Genomic DNA, 579 nt, shown 5'->3' with positions numbered 1-579 from the left:
GTACAAGCTGTCCAACAGAACCAATTCTCTGGAAGCCCTGCGGATGATCCTAATCTCCATTTATCCGTGTTCGTGCAATATGCCGACACTGTCAAAGCTAACAACGTTAGCTCCGAAGCTATTCGATTACGCCTTTTTCCCTTCTCCTTGAGAGATAGAGCTAGGGCGTGGCTTCAGTCCCTACCTTCTAATTCCATAACTACATGGGACGAACTAAAGAGAGTATTCTTATCTAGATATTTTCCGCCTAGCAAAACTGCTATGCTAAGAGGTCAAATCAACGGATTTACCCAAAAAGATAACGAATCACTCTTCGAAGCTTGGGAACGATACAAGGACATGCTTAGACTATGCCCTCATCATGGACTCGAACCATGGCTGATCATTCATACTTTCTATGGTGGTCTACTTTCTAACACTAAAATGACTATAGATGCCGCTGCTGGCGGAGCTCTAATGGACAAACCCCATGATAAAGCATACAACCTCATAGAAAACATGGCACAAAACCATTATCAATGGGGAGGAGAATGAGCTTCTCTAGAGAAAACCCAAACCAAAGGAGGAATGTACAAAGTA

General features: G+C 43.2%; 1 non-coding gene across 1 annotated transcript; it reads right to left on the bottom strand.

Annotated features, from left to right (window-relative positions):
• Window positions 1-261: 261 nt before the first annotated feature.
• LOC131654377 (small nucleolar RNA R71) lies at window positions 262-368 on the bottom strand. The gene has a single exon (XR_009299418.1). It is a non-coding gene; the product is annotated as a small nucleolar RNA R71 (small nucleolar RNA).
• Between the last annotated feature and the right edge of the window lie 211 nt (window positions 369-579).

This window comes from Vicia villosa, linkage group LG2, assembly GCF_029867415.1.
Source record: "Vicia villosa cultivar HV-30 ecotype Madison, WI linkage group LG2, Vvil1.0, whole genome shotgun sequence".
NCBI classification, from domain to species: domain Eukaryota; kingdom Viridiplantae; phylum Streptophyta; class Magnoliopsida; order Fabales; family Fabaceae; genus Vicia; species Vicia villosa.
Note: the sequence above shows the minus strand (reverse complement) of the source record. Positions and strands in the feature narration are given on the sequence as shown.